This window comes from Schistocerca nitens, chromosome 7 (genome assembly GCF_023898315.1).
Source record: "Schistocerca nitens isolate TAMUIC-IGC-003100 chromosome 7, iqSchNite1.1, whole genome shotgun sequence".
Taxonomy (NCBI): Eukaryota; Metazoa; Arthropoda; class Insecta; order Orthoptera; family Acrididae; genus Schistocerca; species Schistocerca nitens.
In genome coordinates this window covers 85440456-85453516 of record NC_064620.1, presented here as the reverse complement: position 1 = coordinate 85453516, position 13061 = coordinate 85440456, and the positions used below count along the sequence as shown (strand labels likewise).

Sequence of the window (13061 nt, the reverse complement as noted above, 5' to 3'; positions counted from 1 at the left end):
CCAGAGCCCTGTGGAAATCTGCAACAATCTTAGATCTTGTTGCAGGAGCTGCCAATGATTTCAGGGTTGCCTTGCTGTCTGAATAGATGTAGATGCTACGGTTAATGTAGCACCTAGGCATATTCTACTCCACACATGACCTGATTGCAGTAATTTCAGCTTGGAATACAGAGGCCGGTTTTCCTAGAGATATGATGCTCTCCTGTCTTGGCTGAACCCCGTACACCCCTGCCCCAACACCTTGGTCTGTTTTCGACCCATCGGTGAACCAAACGATTTCCTCCGTATGGTGTCTAACTGTTTTTTCCCACTGCTCCGTACTTCCAATTATTATGTTGTAAGGCTTGCCAAAGCAGTTGGGAGTAATTATATAGTCGGCAGGCATTTCCCCAGCCATTCCTATATTTACCTCACTCACTATGTTAATGTGTGATTCTGGATATCCGAATGAGACCCAGTTTTTGCCAGTTTTAAGTCTGTGTGCCCCACAGTACTGCCACACTCTTTGCAAATTTGACTCAATAATATAATCACTCGAACAACATCACACACTCTCTCAGACCGTGAAGTGTCATAACATTCCCTCCTTCCGCTTCTGTGTGCTTCACTTTTTTTGTCAGGCAGTGTACAACTATACCTGTTATGAAGTTCCTAGCCATGTTTTTCTGTCTGTATCTGAAGGCTAATCTCAGGAGCTACTGTAGAGATTCTGATACAGTGTCTACACTTACAAAGAAGGTAGTCTGTGTGTATATATGTTATTACCGCTAGGCCAGACATGTCGTCCTGCGGTAGATGCTTATTGCTATGCGTGCGGATCCGAAAAGGTTGCTGGTTCTAATTTAAAACCTCAGTACATGCTCTGTTGTGTCAGCTTTGAACAACTCTCGGTAATACACACTGCCATGCAGTTACGCCACACTGGCGAGTAAGGATGACTGCACATCAGAGTAATGACCTGTGGTATGGGATGGGGAAGGAGGCCGGGTCAGCGGAAACAGAACAGGGCAGGACGGACCGAGAGAAGACGGGACGCCCGCGGGCTGGCTCGGATCGCAACCACGCCCCAATTTTCCGAGCGCGGACGGCCGCCGACTTTAGTTCCGCGGCTAGCGGGACCTGATTTGCCACCACGATTCGTACCACGGCACACTCGGCTGCGCTCATTTTCCTCGGACTCGCTGCAAAATTACACGTTACGGCGGGGCCGATAATTCTGCGCCGAAACACGCGCTTCTTGCGCGGACACTCTGCCACGCGTCACGGTCCGTGTCGCTGAGGAAGTCGACACAAGAGAGAGAGAGAGAGAGAGAGAGAGAGAGAGAGAGAGAGAGAGAGAGACGTCTGCCCGAGCTGGGGAGTACGATGCTTCTTCTAATGGCAAGGCCCACGAGACAGACAGGCGACCGCGCGTACGTCACAGCAGCCCTCTCCAGCGGACAGCCAGTAACTATTTCAGACGAGTTTAATAATTCTTGCCTGCGCGTTTAAATGCATGTTAATTCACTATAGCACACGACCAGTTAAGACCTTAGTGGCTTCCTCTTCATTGGCATTTTTGTTTCCCATGGGCCCTGCACGCGGCAGAGAGAGTTCGCGAAGTATAGTGGACAAGGCGACTATACACTACTGGCCATTGAAATTGTTACACCACGAAGATGACGTGCTACAGACGCGAAATTTAACCGACACGAAGAAGATGCTGTGATATGTAAATTATTAGCTTTTCAGAGCATTCACACTACATTGGCGCCGGTGGTGACACCTACAACGTGCTGACATGAGGAAAGTTTCCAACCGATTTTTCATACACAAACAGCAGTTCACCGCCGTTGCCTGGTGAAACGTTGTTGTGGTGCCTCGTGTAAGGAGCAGAAATGCGTACCATCACGTTTCCGACTTTGATATAGGTCGGATTGTAGCCTATCTCAATTGCGGTTCATCGTATCGCGTCATTGCTGCTCGCGTTCGTCGAGATCCAATGACTGTTAGCAGCATATGGAATCGGTGGGTTCAGGAGGGTAATACGGAACGCCGTGCTGAATCCCAACGGCCTCATATCACTAGCAGTCGAGATAACAGGCATCTTTCCGCATGGCTGTAACGGATCGTGCAGTCACGTCTCGATCTCTGAGTCAGCAGATGGGGACGTTTGCAAGACGACAACCATCTGCAAGAACAGTTCGACGACTTTTGTAGCAGCATGGACTATCAGCTCGGAGACCATGGCTGCGGTTACCCTTGATGCTGCATCACAGACAGGAGCGCCTGCGATGGTGTACTCAATGACGAACCTGGGTGAACGAATGGCAAAACGTCATTTTTTCGGATGAATCTAGGTGCTGTTTACAGCATCACGATGCTCGCATCCGCGTTTGGCGACATAGCGATAAACGCACATTGGAAGCGTGTATTCGTCATCGCCATACTGGCGTATCACCCGGCGTGATGGTATGGGGTGCCATTGGTTACACGTCTCGGTCACCTCTTGTTCGCATTGACGGCACTTTGAACAGTGGACGTTACATTTCAGATGTGTTACGACCCGTGGCTCTACCCTTCATTTGATCCCTGCGAAACCACACATTTCAGCAGGATAATGCACGATCGCATGTTGCAGGTCCTGTACGGACCTTTCTGGATACAGAAAATGTTCGACTGCTCCCTGGCCAGCACATTCTCCAGATCTCTCACCAATTGAAAACGTCTGGTGAATGTTGGCCGAGCAACTGGCTCGTCACAATACGCCATTCACTACACTTAACTGTGGTACTGTGTTGAAGCTGCATGGGCAGCTGTACCTGTACACGCCACCCAAGCTCTGTTTGACTCAATGCCCAGGCGTATGAAGGCCGTTATTACGGCCAGAGGTGGTTGTTCTGGGTACTGATTTCTCAGGATCTATGCACCCAAATTGCTTGAAAATGTAATCACATGTCAGTTGTAGTATAATATATTTGTCTAATGAATAGCCGTTTATCATCTGCATTTCTTCTTGGTGTAGCAATTCGTCACAAGTTCGTTGCGGTGCCAGTACTTCTCATGGGTTCCACGCTGATGGTATTTGACGTTATGCTTGCACCTTGAGATCCAACCACGTTTTTATGATTCAGGCACAAATCCGAGACGTTATTTTGTTATTATGATGTTTAGTACATATTTACGCTAGTACAGCTTATACATAACTGTTCTGCACACACTGCTGCCGATGAAACACAGACACAAGTTTCTTTCTTAAGAAATACGTTACACAAATTGCTTCCGTCATCTGGCAATGCGAAATCTTCTCATTACATTCTCAATCATTTCTCCGACTGGTCACGCTATTTCTTCCCGAACTGAGGCTTTCTATAAATCACAATCACCGTGAAAAAAGAGCTCTTTTCTGGGAATGATCCCACAGCAAAAGATATCAGGGGCTGAAAAATCGGATGATCTCGCCGACCATGGGATAGGCGCTTCAGTCCGGAACCGCGTGACTGCTACGGTCGCAGGTTCGAATCCTGCCTAGGACATGGATGTGTGTGATGTCCTTAGTAATTAGTTAGGTTTAAGTAGTTCTAGGGTACTGATGACCTCAGATGCCATTTGAGCCATTTGAACCATGGGATAACCCCGAATCGTCATAGTAATCGATGTGGAAAGCGGCGCCTAAGTGTAGTCATTGAATTACGGTCCGTATGGGCTGCAGCCCAATCTTCTGAAATCATATTGCATTTATTCAGCAATGTCCTTGCAGCTGTGGAATGAGGAACTTGTTAATCATGACCGAATATCGCTCGGAACTGACACTCACTGGATGGTCATCGTCTTCAAAAAAGCATGTCACAAAGATTGCAATGGAGTGTCCAATAGCACACCAGACGACGAACTTTGGGTTTCCTGGGCCTTTTGATGTGTGAGATGCGGGTTTATGTCTAAGTAAATCTGACGTTTTTGTTACTGGCGAACTGCACGTTGACTAATAAACGAGTGACGCGGGTGTAATGTGTGACATACCAGACACCTCCAGTCAGCTAGTGCACTGTCCCGGTGTTTCTCGGGCCACTGAAAACTTACCGCCTTATTTGTAGCAGTCACAAGACTTGTCGGAAATCCGTCTTTCTGGTCAAAAAAAAAAAATGGTTCAAATGGCTCTGAGCACTATGGGACTTAACATCTATGGTCATCAGTCCCCTAGAACTTAGAACTACTTAAACCTAACTAACCTAAGGACAGCACACAACACCCAGTCATCACGAGGCAGAGAAAATCCCTGACCCCGCCGGGAATCGAACCCGGGAACCCGGGCGTGGGAAGCGAGAACGCTACCGCACGACCACGAGCTGCAGACTTTCTGGTCAATTCTCTTCAGTAATGTTGTGCAGAAATTGTGCCTCCTCAGTCTATCTCCCGGCCGTAATTGTGGAGCCACTTGCAGCTTCTAATGATGAAATTTTAAATGCTGTTTCACAGTCCTCTGCAAGGGAAGTGCGAGTGATTCCTAAGGTTCTGGAGGAGTGGCTGGCAGATTACTGTCGGCTTCGTTGCAGAGTTGGACGAACTCCTAAGATATTTTCCGGCGTTCCAACTATAATTTCAGGTCTTTTATGCTCCACCTTGGTTGCAGAACTCGTCTCAAGTCACTGTTTTATTCACTTGGATGCTGCCCTTCAATCTGGGACACGGAAACGGAACTTTCTTCCACGGCACACTAGCCGCAATCGCTTACACATGACAGAACTCCTCCAATGTCATAGTACGCACCTGCAATGACCATCGTTCCGTACCGAACTGAATAGCATACTATGTGGGTTCGATCAGATACGAGCGCATTTAAATCTTAGCTGGGTGGCGAGTTGAAGATTTACGCTTCCTGTACTCATCTACTGGTCTTTGATTTGTCGAGAGCTGAAGACTCACAGCTTCAATTTTCGTTCGAAGTGATACTGAAGATTGAAAAACAAACAAAAGTTTCACACAGTATTTATTTAATTATCATTGAGCGGAAAACAATAATACATTGCTCCACTCTGGGCTATGGTTCAAATGGCTCTGAGCACTATGGGACTCAACATCTGTGGTCATAAGTCCCCTAGAACTTAGAATTACTTAAACCTAACTAACCTAAGGACATCACACACATCCATGCCCCAGCCAGGATTCGAACCTGCGACCGTAGCAGTCGCGCGGTTCCTGACTGAGCGCCTAGAACCGCTAGACCACCGCTGCCGGCTGGGCTATGGTAGTCGCCACTGTTGCCACCATACTACTAATCAGAGTCGGAGATGCTAAGTGTTGTCTGAACCCGTCGCTCCCAACTGCCGTAACTCACTAACAGCTGCCCACATTCAGTTGAGGTAGCTCACTTTATTGTTAAAAACACTATAAAGCCAATATCATATAAATATTTCTTTATTTAAAACAATCGGTTTCCACGGACTTGGCTGTCATCTTCAGATCTTAAAAAATCTATTTGTTATGAAACGCGTTCATTTTAAGTTGGATCTTATGCCAAACTGATATGTGGATAAAAAACAGGTTTTTCATAATGTGCTGTATTTTATCCACATGACAACTTGGCATGATATTCAACGTTTCATAACCAAAAGACTCTTTAAGACTTGAAGATACAGCAAAGTCTGTCGAAACAAGTTGTTTTAAATAAATACACTCCTGGAAATTGAAATAAGAACACCGTGAATTCATTGTCCCAGGAAGGGGAAACTTTATTGACACATTCCTGGGGTCAGATACATCACATGATCACACTGACAGAACCACAGGCACATAGACACAGGCAACAGAGCATGCACAATGTCGGCACTAGTACAGTGTATATCCACCTTTCGCAGCAATGCAGGCTGCTATTCTCCCATGGAGACGATCGTAGAGATGCTGGATGTAGTCCTGTGGAACGGCTTGCCATGCCATTTCCACCTGGCGCCTCAGTTGGACCAGCGTTCGTGCTGGACGTGCAGACCGCGTGAGACGACGCTTCATCCAGTCCCAAACATGCTCAATGGGGGACAGATCCGGAGATCTTGCTGGCCAGGGTAGTTGACTTACACCTTCTAGAGCACGTTGGGTGGCACGGGATACATGCGGACGTGCATTGTCCTGTTGGAACAGCAAGTTCCCTTGCCGGTCTAGGAATGGTAGAACGATGGGTTCGATGACGGTTTGGATGTACCGTGCACTATTCAGTGTCCCCTCGACGATCACCAGTGGTGTACGGCCAGTGTAGGAGATCGCTCCCCACACCATGATGCCGGGTGTTGGCCCTGTGTGCCTCGGTCGTATGCAGTCCTGATTGTGGCGCTCACCTGCACGGCGCCAAACACGCATACGACCATCATTGGCACCAAGGCAGAAGCGACTCTCATCGCTGAAGACGACACGTCTCCATTCGTCCCTCCATTCACGCCTGTCGCGACACCACTGGAGGCGGGCTGCACGATGTTGGGGCGTGAGCGGAAGACGGCCTAACGGTGTGCGGGACCGTAGCCCAGCTTCATGGAGACGTTTGCGAATGGTCCTCGCCGATACCCCAGGAGCAACAGTGTCCCTAATTTGCTGGGAAGTGGCGGTGCGGTCCCCTACGGCACTGCGTAGGATCCTACGGTCTTGGCGTGCATCCGTGCGTCGCTGCGGTCCGGTCCCAGGTCGACGGGCACGTGCACCTTCCGCCGACCACTGGCGACAACATCGATGTACTGTGGAGACCTCACGCCCCACGTGTTGAGCAATTCGGCGGTACGTCCACCCGGCCTCCCGCATGCCCACTATACGCCCTCGCTCAAAGTCCGTCAACTGCACATACGGTTCACGTCCACGCTGTCGCGGCATGCTACCAGTGTTAAAGACTGCGATGGAGCTCCGTATGCCACGGCAAACTGGCTGACACTGACGGCGGCGGTGCACAAATGCTGCGCAGCTAGCGCCATTCGACGGCCAACACCGCGGTTCCTGGTGTGTCCGCTGTGCCGTGCGTGTGATCATTGCTTGAACAGCCCTCTCGCAGTGTCCGGAGCAAGTATGGTGGGTCTGACACACCGGTGTCAATGTGTTCTTTTTTCCATTTCCAGGAGTGTATTTATGACACCTTGTGTTTAGAATGTTTCTAGGAAGTAAATCAGATCGCTCCTTCTGTCTTCGGAAAACGAGAAAATTCAATTATTTTACGGTGGTAGTTCGTGACGCCATTATTCTGGCGTGAACGAACGTCAGAATTACGATGTGTCTTATGAATAAAATTATCATCTATCCTACTTGCATTATTTGTCAGTGGGCTGGAATAGCATTCGGGGACTTTCACATATTGCCGGCTCTCATGAAAGTCATTTTTATAATACAGGATGATTCAAAAGATTGTGCACAAAATGAAGAAGCTGATAGAAAAGTCAAAATACAGCTTTGAATAAGAACGTATGATCTAGGATATGATCCTGAGCCAATGAAAGCTCTGGAATGTCACGAAGAACATGGACTCAATACATGATCTTCACCGAACAAGTTCTCCCGGAACTGTTGGAGGATACACCACTTAAAAAGGATTGATGCAGCTGTATGGATCACCTGCTAGTCATAACATTGCAAAGCTTTCACTGTGTCAGCATTACTTCCAAGACGGTCAGTTCCAATGTTGTTGTATTTCGACTCCTCTATCAGCTCCTCCAACTGGTTTGTTACCTTTTCAGTCACCTTGTATATTGATTAGACCGGGTGACAGGTGACGGAAGGGCTAAAAACATTCGAAAATGAAAATCACTACAAAAAACTGTCCGCGTCCATAACTCAGCGGTCAGCTCGCGTGGCTGCAATGGGGAGGACACGGCTTCGATTCCCACTACTGTCCGGGATTTTTTTCTTTGAACGAGGACTGGAACGGAGTGCATTCAGCCTTGTGATGCCGAATGAGGAACTATTTTATTAAGCAGTAGCGACTACAAGGTCAAGAAAGTCGACAACGACCGAGATAGCAGTGCGCTGACAACATGTTCTCCACATTCGGCCAAACGACGCCGTAGGGAGAGGACGACACGGCGGTCGATCGGTCCCGATTGGCCACGTCTGCGCTAGAACGCGGAGCTTTGTTGTTGGCTTTTACTACAGAAAATCAAAAAATAGTCAAACGGAATTTCGATAATATGTCAGAAGATCATATACACAGATTACAAATCTGGATTCAAATACGTATTTCGTAAATTATTTCGCAAATTGCCAAGGCATTTGTATCGATGTTTTAACCAATTAATATTCATTAGACCATCGTCTTTTGCACGAAACAAATTTCCGGTTTCGAGTTATTGAGAGTTCGTTCATCAATTGGTTCAGAATGCTTTTCAAAGAACGTGTTGAAAAGTGTTCAGCAATGTTACGAGTATAATATCAGGCTTTTAACAGACTTTGCGGTTCATGGAAATACTTCCCGACAAAATCTATTTTGTGCCTGATAAAGAGGTGATTCTGACTCCCAACAAATCCAAGTAATGTTGGGGAAAACTTCTTCAAAGCAAGCCGAATGCGACCTATCGAATCACAGGAACAAAGCTGATAAAGTGCTGTAAACATCAGTGAAACGGTTGACGGGTAAGACGGGTTGAAGTAGATGTAGCCGAAAATTTTTGTTATGTTATATCATAACCCACTTTTATTACTTTTATTACTTCTTTCTGCACAAATCGATTAGGTACAATGCGAGTAGTAGCAACCGATCTCTTACTTACGAAAAAAGCGGCGAATTAAATATAATTATATAGCAACCTGCGTATGAGAACAGGGGCACACTTGGAGAGCTGGTGCCCGGTCGTGCAGCGGATATTTACGATACTGCCGTTGGCGGCAGTTTTTAAGGCCATTCTGTGGCAGTGTGGCGGTCGGGTATTGATAAAGAAAGGAACAAGCTCTGTTTCTTCCACAGAGGAAAATTTGCAACCTTGAGCTAATGCGAGGGTTTGACACAAGGCGTCATTAGACTGCACAACATGCAGAAGCAGTTTTTGTCGTCACGTATTGATGCAAGTCATCCAGATAATTCTACGAAACCCAATTTGGTATAATAGAGCAAACGAAGATTAATGAGTAGTAGATTACCCTTTGCATTTCGCGTGCTCTAAGCCGCGTGCATGGTTGGGAGACGTCGATCGTCAATTGAAGAGTGGGAATGGAAAACGGGCAGAGTGCGAAATCTGACATCTGTCAATAAAATGAATAAAAACAATGTATCTCTGTTTGTACATAACTGATTTGTATACAAAAAATTGAGAGGGTATTCTGATATCGCAGAATAACCATATCATCGTAAGTCAGAAAATAAAAACTTTGTTAAGGACGTTCTAAGTGCCGTATCAGGAAACCGACTAGCTCTTAAGTGCAAATAAAACATTTTTTACAAGTTCATTCTTGCAAAGAAGAAAACAGCAACCACCCACTGTTAATAAAGTTGTTTATTTACACAAATAGCGCCGTCACGTTTCGAGTCAACATATTCACCTTCAGAGGGCTCTTCACGTTTATATTACACTAGCAAACCCGATAATGCTACGCAGATGTTAAACATGTAGGCCTACGGTAACTGGACATACGTCCTATTCTTCTTTTCCTTGTCCATCGCCTCACCATATTATATAAATTTAAAAAATATAAAGTGTATTCCATCCGACGTTTATTACAGTCTCGTGTAAAAATTTCAAGTAAATTGGTCAAGAACTTTTCGAGACTTTCGGTAACAACGTTTCCCCTTTACGTATTACATACATATTTATATTTTATATATAGTTGAAAAACATATAGCCTATTTCCGTCCGAATGTTCATTAGAGTATCCTATAAAAATCTGAAGTGAATAGGTCAAGTGCTTTTCAAGATTTTGGTAACAATGTTAAACTACGACTTGTCTTTATATAGTAGTATACTTTGTTGTTGTTTACATTAGTTGTAGGCAGTTTTTTCCAAAAACATGTGTAAACAATAAAAAATGTAATACACACTTGAACAGCCATCTGAAGATGAACCTGTCAGTTCGAAACCGGTAACGGCGCTATTTATGTAAATAAACAGCATTATCGATAGTGGTTGGTTGCTGCTTTCTTCTTTGCAAGAATCAGTTTGTATTTTGGACACAGACATTGTCTCAGTAAATTAACAGGAAGAAAGGATTTGTTCCGAGTGTGTTTAATACTGAGGCACTACGTTCTGTTTGTGGTAATATAAATATAGATACACAGCATCAAAATTTTAAGTAGTGTAACAGTAGTCAACAAAAACCACTTCTCCTATCTCTTAAATTTTGGATCTCTAGAGGGAAGCGCAGCTTGGGACCAAGACGAAGCTCCTTCTGCTAACGCATGTTTGAAAGTTTTTCTTCATAGTTTGGCATTTGCATCAATTCTAGGGACATTCAACAGAACACTGAACGCCTTATGCGAAAAAATGGCACTTCGAAAGTTTTCCATTTCCACTCCTCAGTCATCACTTTAAGGCCTTCACCTAAGGCTACATCACCTCCTTCCCTTTCTCCCTCTCCTTGCTCTTCGTTTCTCCTCCAATTTCCTCTTTAGAAATACACACAGCCAAACCACGAGTTTAAACAACTTTCAAATACTTTCCATACACGACAGTATTCGTCTACTTTTTGTTAATGAAGTATGCAAATTTCTCGAATGAACCAGCGATCATAATGAGTTTTTTTGGCAATAATACCATATACAGGGTGTAAATCTAAAGTTGAAAAACCAGAATAACTCGAAAAATAAACTTCACACGAAAAAATGTGTAGAATCCAAAGTTGATTATTTTCGTGGGGGACATCTGCTGGTGCTAAAATTAGCCCCCACCCCAGCCCCTTGGGGGTGGGACGGGAGGCAACTTTAAATTTTCTGTGTCCGAAGACCACATCGCATCTTCTATTTTTAATGTCTTATACTATAATCTAATTCCTTAGCATCATCTGATATAATTCAACTAGATTCCATTGCCCTTTTTTCACTATCGTTGCTAGTCATCGTATACATTCTTTTCAAGACACTATCCATTTCGTTCACCTGATCTTCCAAATCCTTTCTTGTCTCAGACTGAATTACAATGTCATCAGCAAATCTCATAATTTTTATTTCTTCTCTCTGAACATATGTCCTCTTTCCCAATTTCTCCTTGGTTTCATTTACTGCCTGCTCAATGTACAGATTAAACTACATGGTAAACAGCCTTCAACCCTCTCTCACTCCTTAACTACTGCTTCCTTTTCTTGTCGTGGTATAATTGCAGTATGTATTTGTCTTCTGCTAGCCTCAGAATTTTCAAGACTTTATTCTAGTCAACAGTGTCAAAAGTCTTCTCTAAATTTACAAATGCTGGAAACGTAGGTTTGTCTTTCTTTGACGTATCTTCCAAGATATGTCGTAGGTTCAAAATTGCCTCGCGTGTTGTTGCATTTATTCAAAGACCAAAACACATGCTGCCCGAGGGCTGTACTATCAGTTGTTCCTGTGTCGGTGTATTGTAACGATGACTTATTAAACTGACAGTTCTGTAATACTCTAGATCTGTCTCCACCTGCCATCTTTGGTATTGGATTTATTACATTCTGCTTGAAGTTTGGTGGTATTTCGCATGTCTCATGTTTTAATGTAATAAAGAAAATCGTACATTAAGTCATGCAGACAGTATTGTTCAATACAAAACGACTTTTTGGCTGTACGAAGTGGCGCAGTGTTTAAAAAACTTGATTTGCTTTCGAAAGAAGCAGCAGTCAATCCGCAGAGGAATTCCGTCATTTACATAAACTGACTTCAGGCAGGATGGGTACTGTGAAAAGAGCATAACTGAGTTGTTCCCTGAGCCCCACCAATGCCCTGATGCCTCGCACCCTAATCCTCGCTGAGTCCGAACACGTGCCTCTTCCGTAATAGAATAAAGAAAAAACTAAACTCCTTCAGAACAGGCCACGAAGGCCGAAAGGGACCGACCGGCCGCCGTGTCATCCTCAGACCACAGGCGTCACTGAGTGCGGATATGGAGAAGCATGTGGTCAGCACACCGCTCTCCCGGGCGTATGTCAGTTTCCGAGACCGGAGCCGCTATTTCTCAATCAAGTAGCTCCTCAGTTTGCCTCACAAGGGCTGAGTGCACCCCGCTTGCCAACAGCGCTCGGCAGACCGGATGGTCGCCCATCCAAGTGCCAGTCCAGCCCGACAGCGCCTAACTTCGGTGATCTGACGGGAACCGGTGTTACCACTGCGGCGAGGCCTTTGGTCTAATTTCCGTAATACAACGAGGTGACAGAAGTCATGGGATACCTGCTACTACCGTATCGGAGCTCCTTTCCGCCGATGTAATGCGGCAACCCGGCGTGCCACGGACTCAACTAGTCACTGCAAGTCCCTTGCAGAAATATTGAGCTACACTGCCTCTATAGCCGTCCAAGATTGTGTGTACGTACTGACCTCTCAGTTATGTCCCATAAGCCTCTGATGCGATCATTTCGAGCGATCTGTGTGACAAATCATTCGCTCGAATTGTCCAGAATGTTCTTCAAACGACTTGCGAACAACTTTGGCACGGTGACATGGCGCATTATCATCCACAAAAATTGCATCGTTGTTTGGGAACATGAAGTCCATGAATGGCTGCAAATGGCCTGCAAGTAGCCGAACTTAGTGATTTCCAGTCAGTGACTGGTTCAGATAGATCAGAGGATCCAGTCCATTCCATATAAATATAGCCCACAGCATTATGAAGCCACCACCAGCTTCCACAGTGCCCGGTTGGTAAGTTTGGTTCACAGCTTCGTGGGGGCTGCCCCACACCCGAACCCTACCATCGTCTCTTACGAGTTGAAATCTGGTCTCATCTGACCAGGCCACGATTTTCCAGTCGTCTAGGCTCCAACCAATATGGCCACGAGCCCAGGACAGCAGCTGCAGGAGATATCGTGCTGTTAGCAAAGGCAGTCGCGTCGGTCGTCTGCAGTCATAATCCAATAACGTAAAATTTCGCCATACTGTCGAAACGGATACGTTCGTCGTACGTTCCACATTGATTTCTGCGGTTATTTTCACGCACTGTTGCTTGTATGTTAGC

General features: G+C 45.6%; 1 protein-coding gene across 1 annotated transcript in view; it reads left to right on the top strand.

The window, feature by feature from the left end:
• Positions 1-13061, top strand: part of LOC126194817 (transcription factor AP-2-beta) — a 420874-nt gene that overhangs the window by 61629 nt on the left and 346184 nt on the right. The window lies entirely within an intron of this gene.